At 41.3% G+C, this 12,549-nt stretch overlaps 1 pseudogene; it reads left to right on the top strand.

Moving 5' to 3' along the window:
• Window positions 1–553, top strand: LOC114033314 (annotated as a pseudogene).
• The last annotated feature ends 11,996 nt before the right edge of the window (window positions 554–12,549 follow it).

The raw sequence follows: 12,549 nt of genomic DNA, 5'->3' as shown, positions 1-12,549 counted from the left end.
ATGCTGCGGGTTTGGTGCCTGCGCCGAGGGAGCCAGGGGCCGAGGCGATGCATTACATCGGGTCCCGGATTGAAAGAGTCTTTACAGGATGAGTGCAGCGAACTTTCCAGAGCACCTAGGTTGCAGCAGCCTCCAGAAACTCCTTTGCTGCTGATGGCAAGGCCACAGATCCTATTCCTAACGACTGCCCTGTCTCCTCCTATAATGAATGGGACCCACTTGAGGAGGTGATTGTAGGCAGAGCTGAAAATGCCTGTGTTCCACCATTCACTGTGGAAGTTAAGGCCATCACATATGGAAGGTATTGGCCATTTTACCAGCAGCATAGAGGACAGTATCTTCCCAAGGAGCATCTAAAAAAGGCTGATGCTGAAATTGAAGAAATGTGCAATATTTTGAAAATGGAAGAAGTGACTGTTAAAAGGTCTGATCCCATTGATTGGCCTTTCAAGCACAAAACACCAGATTTTGAGTCTACAGATTTGTATGGTGCAATGCCCAGAGAGACATTCTGATTGTAGTTGGAAATGAAATCATTGATTCCATGGCATAGGGTGCATGTTGTCTCCTTTAAAGATTCCAATCCAATGCATAGTGATGCCACCTTAAATATCATTGGACCTGGTCTTGTGCTTTCCAACTCTGGCTGTCTCTGTCATCAGATTGAACTTTTCAAGAAAGCAGGATAGACTATAGTTACTCCTCCAACTCCAGTCATCCCAGATGACCACCCACTCTGGATGTCATCCAAATGGCTCTCCATGAATGTCTTAATGCTGCACGAAAAATGCATTATGCAAGATGCCAACAAAGTTCCAATTCAAAAAATGTTTGAAAAACTGTGTATTTCAACAATCAAAGTTAATATTTGTAATGTCAGTTCATTGTAGGGATGTTTCTATTGTTGGACCTGTGATATCCATCAAAGTGGCACCCTGTAATCCTACTTTGACTAGAACTGGCCAGATGAGTGGTAGTGGCTGCTTAGCTTGAAATAAGCTTAGGAAGCTTAGGTGTAACCTTCATTCTACCGCTAAAACAAATGCATGACTTAGCTATATAGTGCTTTAAGCAATCATGTCCTTAATGAGAGTCTTGAACCTAGTTTATTCTCACTCTCTTCCATATGAGGCGAAAAAAAACTTAATTGTTAAGTCTTTGGGCTGACTTTCTGAAACACTTTGTTTCTTCTCCTGAAGTCCTATACACCTTGGCTTCAAGTGTGAAAACTTGACAAAATGTGTTTTAAGGCAAAGGTTAGCTGATAGAATAACTTGGCCACTAATGTTTAACTTGTTTACTTCTGTTTAATTTCCTATTCAAAAGGCAACTTGAAATAAATGATAACCCTGAATTTAACATTCTTTTTTTCTGTTTAGTGTTGTATATGTCACTTTTTTTTTTCAAAACGAGAAAAGTACTTAAGTACTCACATTTAAGTGATACCAGATAACTGCCTCTTTTTCTAACAGTATTTTGGTTTTTTTTTTTTAAGGTAAGCTAAACTATGCAAGTATCAAAAAGAATTCTCCAGGAATTTTGTTAATATTCTCATCTCAACATTTAACATTAGTGTTATTTGCTTCTAAAAACATTTTCATATGACTTTACCTCATTTTAAATGAAATATTTTGTCCACATTTCCTGTTATTTCTAAGGTTCTTACAGAAATATTCAATGCAGCAAGATATAATTGTAATTTCCCATCTCTAACTTTTTGGTGTGTTCAGTAGCTATACACTGCTACATCTGCAAGTTTCCTTTCTTTGGTAAGTTAAGATATGTTTACATAAGTGCACATTCTTTACAGCATAGCTGAGAGATAAGAGCATTCAGTAATTACTGGAAAAGAACCTACATACATATGTATGACCTGGTTTTAATGTTGGATACTAGACATGTATTTTTTTATGCTAATAAATTTTTTTGTGTTCAAAACAAACAAAAAAAGAAAAGAAAAAATAAGGGGCAGCTAGGTGGCACAGTGGGTAGAGCACCGGCCCTGAAATCAGGAGGACCTGAGTTCAAATCCAGCCTCAGACCAAACACTTGACACTTACTAGCTGTGTGACTCTGGGCAAGTCACTTAACCCCAATTGCCTTAAAAAAAAAAAAAAGGAAAATAAAAAAGAAAAAATAGAGGAAAGAATTTACCCTACAGAAGATGTACCAAAAAGCACTGAAATCTCATAGTTTTAAATTGTTTTCTTTAATTTGTAGCACAAGACCTACCTGTCAAGTGAGGTAAAGTAAAAAAACAAACAAACAAACAAACAAAAAACAAAAAAAAAATATGTCTTAGTGCTTGCTCTGAGCAAGGCCCAGTGCTAAGCAAAAAGAAAGACCAAGAATAAAGAAAAAAAAAATCCAGTCACAGCTCTCAGGAGACTCACAGTACCAATGGAGAAGACAATATAAAATGATCTACGTAAAAAACGGGATATAGACAGGATAAATTGGAGATAATTAGTAAGGGGAATGCACTAGAATTAATGACACATTGCACAAGTCAGGACCTTACCTGGAACTTGAAGAAAGCCAGGGTAGCCTACAAGTTAATGGAACTCCTTGAAAAACCAAGTAGGGAATGTTCAGAGAAATCATTGTATTCAAGATCTTCAGTCCCCAACCACTACCTTTTCTAACAACAGGCAAAGCAGAAACAATAAATTGAACAGCAAAGCTTTAATTAGGACAGAATAGCAAAGGAATAACAAAGGACCATTATTACATGCACAAAAAGGATATGATCTCCCCCAGGTTTCCATGCTGAATATTCCCTGAATAACTCAGATGTAGAGAGGCTCCCATGTTCCAGGCAGTGATGGTATGACCAGGCTTGTTTCTCTTATAATGAAATACGTTGTAGTGATTTTATTTCATTCTTTTTTTCTTTTATTTTTCAATTTAACAAGCATTTATGAATTGCCTTCTATTTCCAAGACAGTGTGTTAGGTACTGAATATATAAAACCACAGGTAACCATTCCTGACCAGAAAAAGCCTACATTCTCCTTAGATCACGGAGAAATAAGGTTTTTTCCTCTGGCTTGATTTTATTTTTCTGTTCCTTGACCTAAGGCCTTTACTATTCTCCCTAGTTAAAACTCTGGATCTCCTTCTCGCCATTCTCCTGCTTACTGCATTCGTGTTTTCCTTTAGTTTTTAATGTAAGTGTTGTATCTCTTCTCTCAAATCCCAAGCTCTTGGGGGCAGAGACAGCTGTAGTTGGGTTTCTTCAGTATCTGCCACAGGACCTTGCACTCAGTAGGTGATTATCACATGCTTATGGAATATGCTTAATGCTTTTCAACATACAGAGGTCTCATGTCTTTGTGGCTCATGGCAGGATGAAGATCACCTCGGCCTTTCAAAATTATACCATGAGACACTCTGGTAAGTACTGCAGCATTATATGGGCTTCATGTTTGGACCTAGAGAAGGGTTTATATCTTTAAAAAGACCTGAGTTCAAATTCTGACTCAATCACTTATTAGATATGTGATTCTGGCAAGTCATTTAATCTCTCAGCCTCAATTTCCTCACCTGTAAAATAGAGATAATAAGAGCACCTACCTTAAAAATCTATGGTGAGGAACTCATAAAAAATATGTAATTTGCAAACTTTAAAGTACTATATAAATGCTAACTAATATTATTGTTGCTGTTGTTATTGTTATTATTAATGATAGTAGCAGGACAAGCCTAACTCAGATCTGAGACCCTCAGTGGTAGAAGGATAGGAACTAGGAAATGACCTGTTTCTTTCACATAAAATGAATAATTCCATGTGTTAAATTATGGCAGAGTTGCCCTTTACTCTTATGGAAGAAGGACTGACTAATGAAACCACAGTTCTTGCTATACTGACCCCAGACAGAGCCCTATAAATTCTTGCATCGTATTAGTTCTTGAAATGTAAGGCTGATGGAACAGCATCAGAGAATCACTAAAGAAGCTACAAGAGACCTTTGAGGGCATTGATTCTGACTCATATCTGCAAAAGAGACTCGTATCCAATGTATGCCACAAGTGGTTGTCCAGCCAGTGTCCAAAGGCTTTCAGTGTGGGAAACATCACCACCTCCCTACCCTGTCCCTTTGCCTTTGCAACAGTTCTTATAGTTAGGAAATAAAGCCTAAATATGCCTCTGTACAATTTCCACCGCTTGTTCCAAATGGGACTAAATGGAACAAGCCTAATCCCTTGTCCATGTAATAGCCCTTCATATGCTGGAAGCCAGCTAGTATGCTCCACACAAACCTTTACATATTTAAGATTCCCATTTCTCTTAACTGATGCTCATTTGTCATGACTCTGATATCCTTCACCATTTTGGTTGCTGTCCTATGAACTTTCTAGCATTCCAATGCACTTACTATGCTACGGGACCCAGAACCCTTCACAGTAATCCACATGTGAATATCAGCATGATTAAGATCAGCGGAGCTGGAAGGGAACCTGGAGCCCATCCAGTTTAACTTTTTCATTTTACAGATAAGGAAACTGATGGACAGGGAGGTTAAGTGGTTTGGGCAGAGTTAATAAGCAGCAATGGCAGGATTTGAATCCAAATCTCTGACCTCAGAACCAGTGCCTTTTCCACTGAGCCATCCCATCTCCCTTCCTTCCAAAGGAATGTCTTTTGTTGAACATGGAACATGGTAGTGGCCACTATGGCTGAGCCTGGATCAGTCATTATGAATTAGTACAAGAGAAAGCCCAGAAAGCTGTCCCTGACCATGAAGTGTTCACAATGATGTGTGGCTCAGGCTTGTAAAAAGAGAAAAATACAGGTGCAACTCTGCAGGGAATCCTGAAAGCAAGAGATTGATCTGTCTAGTTCCCTAGCAAGCCCCAATCCTTCAGATATCAATCACTGGGAGAAGGGGGACTGAATGTCTAAGAGAGTTTTCCATTGCTCTTTTTCTCCTCTTTGAGAGCTTTGAGGGAATAATGGGCATTTCCAATCCAGAGATTGCCTCATTTATAAAAATTGTATGGATACTTTGGCCACTTGTTTCTTGCAACAGTTCAGAATTCACAACAAGCTCCCATGGCCAGGGGCTCTTCTCCATCAGCTGATAGACTCAGTCACTTCAGCCAGAAGCTCCCCAGTTATGTAACTTCTGTGAATTCACTATGGACTATATTCTACAAATATTTATTAAGCTCCTACGATGTGTAAGTACTGTCAGTAATGGAGATATGGGTGAAGAGTCTAAGAAAGAAAACCCAAGGCAAAGATGCTCCCTGATACTCAGTGAAATTTCATTCCAAGGGAGGAGGCAGCTAGTTAGCAGTGGGCAGGAAGGAGCCTTTAGGTTTGCAAAGTAACAGGAATGGCAGCCAGAACCAAAAGGGTGTAGATTGCCTATAGCAATGGCAGATTGATTTATGGTTCCAGAAATGGAAAGGGGGAATGTATAATGGACAGTACACACACACACACACACACACACACACACACACACACGATTGCAAGGCAGCTGGCTGGAAGATGGTTGGGAAACTAAATGAAGCATTGCTAGAGCCTCCCTGGATACAAGGGGCTACATAAGACACTCATCAACTAAAATAGCAGGAAACCAAGGCGGGGGGGGGGGTAGTTTTATAGCTGAAAAGACTAAATCTTAAGGAGTAACATTTTTAATACAAAATGAATGCCAGATCCATGGATAAAGGCACTAGCAGCTGGGAGCCAGGAAAGAAATTAGAAGGGGATAACACAAACTGATATTTGAAGGAAAGAAGGGATTCTCCAAGGCAGAGGTGAGGAGGGAGAACATTCCATAAACAGGAGGAATGGTGTAAAGCATGGAGAAGGGAGGTGTCGGGGTGAGGAAGGCTAGTTTATCTGTCCCTGGGAATGCATGAAGGGAAATGAGAAATAAGAAGCCTGCAAAGGTCAGTAGGAGCCAGGGTGTGAAAGAATTAAGACAAAGCAGAAGAGACAGTCCTGTCCCTCAATTATCTTAAAGTCTTTTGCCAGTCTAATCTGGGAGATCAGTAACTAGTCAGATCCTCATATTCAGTTGATCTAATCATTGGATTTATTATTAGTATACAAGTCAATCTGGTAAATGCAGGCCATTGAGGCTACAAAGAGACTAGCTCTTCCCCTGAGACTCTGGTCTCTGTCCTTGGTTCTGGTCCTGGGAGGGAGAAAAGCACATCTAGAAGAGTGAGCCACTTTTTGCATAACTAGAGGCTTGATCCAAGTGTCCCAAGGAAGTCAGAGGTAGTAGGTGTTTGTTTGTTCATTTGTTTATTTTATTATGCAGGAAGACAAGGGGAGCCTTTTACAAATTCCATCCGTAAGCACCCTTTAAACACACAATCTGAAGAACACTGGATAAGCACTGTTGGTTGGTGGTTCAGTCATTTTTCACTCATGTCCAACTTTTGGTGGGATTTTCTTGGCAAAGGTAATGGAGTGTTTTGCCATGTCCTTCTACAATTCATTTTGCATGCGAGGAACTGAGGCAAACAGGGTGAAGTGACTTGCCCAGGGTCACACAGCTACTAAGCATCCGAGGCCAGATTTGAACTTAGAGAGATGAGTCTTCCTGGTTTGCAGGCCTGGTGCTCTGTACTGTAATCTAGAGCTAGAGAGGATTCCAATTCAATCCCCTCATTTTAAAGATGAGGGATTGTGGCCGTAGGAGGTCAAAGGACTTGCCCACGGTAATAGAAGTATGAAGTCTCACTGGCAGAAATTTACCTTGGGTTGTCATTCATTTGGTATTCCAAGGTCTGTGTGTTTCCACCTCACTTTACTACCTCAGGGTTGGTAGAATGTCTTTGGTGTCAGGTGTGGCCTTTAATTTACTCATCAGTCATTCTAACCATTCCTGTCCCCATGTCTCCCTTCTTCCCTCTGAGGAAAAGAGAGCCAGTCTAGTCAGACTACAAGAAGTTTAGCATTGCACTGATCTCCAATCGCACAAAAGTCTACCTTCAAATGATGACTGTAATTGCTTATTCAAGAAGCCTGGGGCTAGAAATGGCCAGCACTTAAACTCTTCATTATATTATAGCCAAGAGTTAAGGTGGCTGTGTAACAGAACTTCCACCTGCTACATATAAGGCAGAGGAAAATTGGGGAAGCTATTCCCAGAGGACCTACATCTTTGAAATCACCTTTTCTGGGACACAGCAATTTCTTTCTCTCTTCCGATGATCAAGGACTTTCTCAGGTATATGCACATCATCTTGGGCAAAGAGAAGAGGCTGACTGCTTATGGAATGCAGCCGTTACAACCATGACAAGCACAGCTAGCATTCAAGACTGGGGGATTCAGAACTTGGAGGCACTTTAGAGATCATCTGCTCACTGCCTCTTGTTTAACAGAGGAGGAAACTGAGACACAAGGAAATAGAGAAACTTGTCCATGTTCCCAAGGACAATGAGTGGCTTGTCAGAATTAGAACCCAGTTTCTCTCCCATTTGGATTGAATACAAATTCAATTCTTTTCACATGACATCATGTTGTTACCCATCTACAAAAGTCACATACCTCATCAAATCTTCCTAGAATCTCCATTTAAAGGAAGGTCTCACATCAGCCATATTTAATCCTTCCTTCCTTCCTTTTGTGACTCTCTCCTGAGTCTTTTTTCACCATTCCCCAGCTGCCTTCTCTTCCTAGATCATTTCTTCCCTTTCTCACTGTGGAAGATCCTTCTGCCCTTGACTCTGAGTGGCCAATCCCACCTAAGACCTCCATTTTAAAGAAAGGCAAGGCCAACCACACCAACACCTTCACTCCTGACCAGGCTCAACTCCAGATTCTCTGGACTTCTTTCTCCATGATGCCCCAACATGGGCACCCCCCCTACTCCTTACCCTACCCCTGTTTTGCAGCTTACTTTTATACCTTCACCCATTAGAATGTAAGCTAGTAGGGAACAGGGACTGTCTGCATTTTTGTTCTTCCTTATACTCCAAGTACTAATCACAGTGCCTGGCACATAAAGAGTGCTTAATAAATGCTTGTATGCTTGACTTGACATCCCAACAACCTGTGAGGTAGGCAGAAAATAGACTTCCCTATATTTTGTAGATGAGCCAATGGAGGTGAGGGAGGGTGGATTGTCATACTCCAGGTCATAGAGCTGGTCAATGACAAAGCTGGGATTCCAATTGATTGTTTGGTCACTCTAAATCCATCCTGCTTTCCTCTGAGTCACTGAACACTGCTCCTCTCAACTTGCACTTTGGTTCTGATCCTTTCTGAAGTGTTTATGGGTGGGAAAATGTCCTTGCTCTATGAATATATCACCTTTCTAAAAGGAAGAAAGGAATAAGATTTTTGAAAGCCCATTCTGGTCTCTGGGCATTTTTTATTTCCCAACCTAACAGACACTGATGTCGGAGCCTTCCACTCAAGTGGTCATCCCATTCCCACACAAAACCAGATCCCAAGGAAGGTTAATTCTGAATATTCACAAAGGAGACAAGTGGAAACCTCACTTCAGTGTGTTTCCAAAGCCCTCAGCAGGCAATACTATTTCACACCTTCCTCCAATCCAGGAGGGTTGGAACCTGAGCATATTTAGGGAATGAGAGCCAGCCTCCTCACTCAAAATCCATCTAGATTGCAATTGGAAATGGGAAAGGCAAAAGTTATTTTTTTAAAAAGTCAGAGGAAAACTGTTTGAAAGGGGATCAGAGAGGGAGCTGATGGTTTACGCATCCCCAATGTGCTCTCATGCATCAAACTCAAGATGGAAGGAAGAAATTCCAAAGAAAGGCAACCCAAGAAACATTATTACATAAGGATATAACTGAGAGGAAATCCCTTTTGCTATATACTTCCTTCACCTTCAGTAAAGCCTGGTCCATGAAAAATTTAAAATGACACAGGCTGGAAAGAGGCTATGCACAAGGAAAGCCACTCCACAAAGGAGCAAGCCATGTTTAATGCATTGGGGTTGAACTCAGGTCTCATCTATTTTGCATCATTCTCAGAGAAATAAAGTGCTTACCATGGGACATAAATCTTTCACCACAATACCCACTGACCTTCTAAGTAATAAACCTGGCCTTCTAAATAGGCCAACGGGTGAGAAGGACTTTGCCAAAGAAAGAGACCCAGGGCCTAAGAAACCCAAGCCATGTCATTGCAGCTGTTTTGGCTGCATTCTCAATGGGACCTGTTCAAAGTAACCTTTAACACACACATACGTCGTCACAGTCTGAGCTGACCTTTGTCAGGAATGCTACTCCCTCCCCTGTGCCTGGCTTATCCAGGAGACTAGCAAAAGGTGCCAGACAAACCAAGTCCCCATTTCTGATGGCTCTAAAAGATTTCATTGGAAACAAAAAAAGAAAAAAAAAACAGAATTCTGATTCATTTCTTCTGGTTGGATTTTGAAAGCAGGGGTACTTTCAATTTGAACTATTTCTTAATGTCATAGTTCCACATTATGTATTATGCAAAGTTCATATTGAGAAGCACAGAAATTCAAAGCTGAAAATGACCTCAGTGGTCATATAGTAACCTCATTCCCTTTATTGACCAGTAGATGAGGGGGATGGTGTGTATATAGTTTACCTAGATTTTAGCAAAGCTTTTGTCAAAGGCTAGCAACTCCCTGTGAGGCCATTTCCTGGGTCGGACTTTCAGGTTGGGTCTCTAGAGGTCAATTAACTACTACTTCCCTAAGAATTCTAGGGTTCATCCTGAGAAGTTATATGTATGTGTGAGGGGGAGAGGGCAATCCTATATCTCATGAGCCTCCAGCAGTGTGCTCCCCATTGATTATCCATGAGTTAATCAAAGGTAATTAGCTTTTAGAAATAGATCTTTACCAAGGTGATGTAATAAGAGTATTTGTTGGAAAACTGCCCCCCAAACTGGGAGCACACTCACCCACAAGAATATTGAGGTTCCAGAGTAAAATGGAATCAAGTTCGGAAAGCCCATGTGGCAAAAGAGTAACTCCCAGCTCCTGATTGGATAAAATCCTTGTCTCCTGACATGGAGTCCTCAAAAAGTTCTTTTTTGAGAAAACAGCTCTCAGTTGACTCCAGGGATCCAGGCCATGTTGAGTACTGGAGTGAACTTTCTTCACCTCAAAAAGTACATTCCATAAAGGTGCTTTTCCTCAGCATGTCTCCTTTGTCCTGTCTCAGATGTATTGTTTATTACTTGCCCAACATCTCCAGTGACATAGTCCCTAGTGATGGGAAGGGGAGGGGCAGTGCGTCACTCCCTCTAGGGTTACTGCCTCACACAAGGAGTCTCCCTCATCAAAGTTAGGCTTCTCAAGTAGTTGGGAGAATAACATTCATGTTCAAATCTCCTCTGACATCCACAGGCCCAGAGACATGTCTAATTCTTTCAACCAATCCCAAAACATTCCATCTTTTGATTTCATTTTATAGCTGAAAGCACTTCACTTTCACCTAGTTCACACCATTGATAATTGATAGATTCAGTATTAAGTGTCTCAGAGCTCTTCACACCTATCTTATACCTCTGATTGATTCTATAACATCATCAAATGCTTTCTCACCTGGTACAGGTATCAGGGCAGAACAACTCGTTAGTTACATTAAATGGGGGGGGTGGGGGAACACTTTTCTTACAAAAGAATCTCTTACTTTTTCAGAGATGTGCCCAGACCTATGGACATGAGTGCAGACCTGGCCAGAGGTCCATGAGCAAACTCCGAGGAGCTAGGGTCATGTCGATCGATCAAGGAAGAGAGAGGAAAACTCTCAAGCGTCAGAGGAAGAATAAGAATGTTCTCTGATGCCAAATTTCCACCTATCACTAGTATTAAAAGAGTCTTAAAATAGAAGGAGTTGAGGGAGAATAAAAGGAACTTTGCTTCCGTTATTCAGTCCAAACTCATGAATAATATTTGAAGCAGTAAGGGTCATAGTGGATAGACCACTGAACCTGGAGTTAGGAAGGCATGATTTCAGGTCTATGCTCAGATATTTCCTTGCTGTGAGGCCCTAGGCAAGTCACTTGACCTCTGCCTAGAAATTTTATCACTTGTAAAATGGGGATAACAATGGTATATACTTCCTAAGGTGGTTGTGAGGTTCAAATAGGAGAATTTTTGTAAAGCCATTCACAAACCTTAAACGACTATAAATTATCTATTATTATTAATGACTTCTTTTTCTGGCCATAAACATCCGAGTTTGTTAAAAATAGATTCCTTTGGGGCAGCTAGGTGGCACAGTGGATAGAGTACCAGCCCTGGAGTCAGGAGGACCTGAGTTCAAATTCAGCCTCAGACACATAACACTTACTAGCTGTGTGACCCTGGGCAAGTCACTTAATCCCATTGCCTAGCCAAAAAATAAAATAAAATATTGAAATAGATTCCTTTTATGGTTGATTTACACTCTGCTGAGTTATGGGAGAACTGAGGTAATTAGAGGTTAAGTGACTTGTCCAGGGTCCTACAGCTAGTAAGTATCTGAGGCTGGATTCAAACTCAAGTCTTCCTGACTCAAGGTCCACTACTCTGACCACTGCGCCATATGACCTCCTCATAAGCTGTTGTCTGATACCTACATGTGGTCTCACTCCCTTCCTTGAGGTGCAGCACCGTTGTCAATTGCCTATAGGATCTTGCAGATCAGATGTCCCAGAGTCATCTCAGACTTAGTGTCCAAAGCAGAACTACCTCATCATTTCTCCACTACAGTCCATGACTCTTATAAACTTCTCCATTTCTGATGAAGGTGCCACCATCTTTCCATTTGTCCAGCATTTTGCTCTTCTCCTTATTCCCCCTCACTCCACATGCTCATCTCATCATCTTCACTTCCCCATAGGTGCTACCCCACCCCTTCTCTTCATGCAGAGTTACCACTTGAACTCAGGACTTAACCTTTGGCCCAGTTTTGTATGGTGGGCTCTCAGCCAGTCTCCCTGCCTCAAGCTTCTCCCCTTCCCAGTACATCTTCCCCACAGCTACAAAAGTGATATCTTTAAACGTAGATCTGACCCTTCACTCATCCACTCGTTAAACAAAAGTGGCTCCTTCCTACAGCCTCTGGAATAACATCAATCTTCTGACTTTGAACTTAGCCCTAACCCATTGCCCCAGCTTCCCTTGTCAAAATGTCCAGTACAGTCCAAATGGCTTCTCCCTGTTCTATGCACAGAGCACTCCTTTTCCCACCCCTATGACTTTGTACGACCATCTCCCATGCAGAGAATGAATGCCTACCTCCCCTCCACATCCTCGAACCTCTCATTTCCTTTATGACATGGCTTGAATGCCATAATCTACACAGCAATAACTCTTTCCTGATCCTGCTCAACTGACAATGCCCTTCCTCCCTAATTACCTTATGTTTAACTACCTCATATTTATTACTTATCTAATTGCATATGGATGTGTCTGCCTCCTTAGAAGTTCTTTGAGAGTAGGGATTATTGTATGCTTTGTGTCCATCTCCCCACAGAGCAGGATAAAGCCTGGTGCATAAAAGATACTTAAGAGTAGGGTTTATGGAGTGTTGAATGGTGTGTGTGTGTGTGTGTGTGTGTGTGTGTGTGTGTGTGTGTGTGTG

Source organism: Vombatus ursinus, unplaced genomic scaffold (genome assembly GCF_900497805.2).
Source record: "Vombatus ursinus unplaced genomic scaffold, bare-nosed wombat genome assembly UNPS02006874.1, whole genome shotgun sequence".
Taxonomy (NCBI): domain Eukaryota; kingdom Metazoa; phylum Chordata; class Mammalia; order Diprotodontia; family Vombatidae; genus Vombatus; species Vombatus ursinus.
This window is presented reverse-complemented; position numbering and strand designations above follow the sequence as displayed.